Source organism: Hyperolius riggenbachi, chromosome 10 (assembly GCF_040937935.1).
Source record: "Hyperolius riggenbachi isolate aHypRig1 chromosome 10, aHypRig1.pri, whole genome shotgun sequence".
NCBI lineage: Eukaryota > Metazoa > Chordata > Amphibia > Anura > Hyperoliidae > Hyperolius > Hyperolius riggenbachi.
Genome location: NC_090655.1, coordinates 223,182,203 through 223,182,694, shown reverse-complemented (window position 1 = coordinate 223,182,694; position 492 = coordinate 223,182,203).

Genomic DNA, 492 nt, shown 5'->3' with positions numbered 1-492 from the left:
GAGATGGTGGGTGCACCCTCTACTAGCCAGGAGGCAGAGGAAGGGAGAGTTCCAGGCCCTCTACCGGGACCTCAGACGACACCCACAGAAGTTCTACAGCTACACTCGGATGTCTATTCCCCTGTAAGTATATAGGCCTAAATACACCAACCCCCACCATTCCTAAACACCCCACCCTCACCCCCACAACACCTCATCCCTGTATACCTAGCTAAACACACCACCCTGACCCCCACACCCCTGTATACCTAGCTATACACTACACCCCCACCCTCCACAACACTCCCAAACCTCTGTAAACACACCTCCCCCATCCTCCACCCAACACCTTGTCCCACAACATACTTTACAGCTTCTTCCTTTACATCTCCTGACAGGTTTGATACCCTTTTGGAGATGGTGAAGGATGACCTTAGGAAGAAGGATACCACGTTCAGGAGAGCAGTCACACCACAAGAACAACTACTCATCACACTGAGGTATGTAAAAACA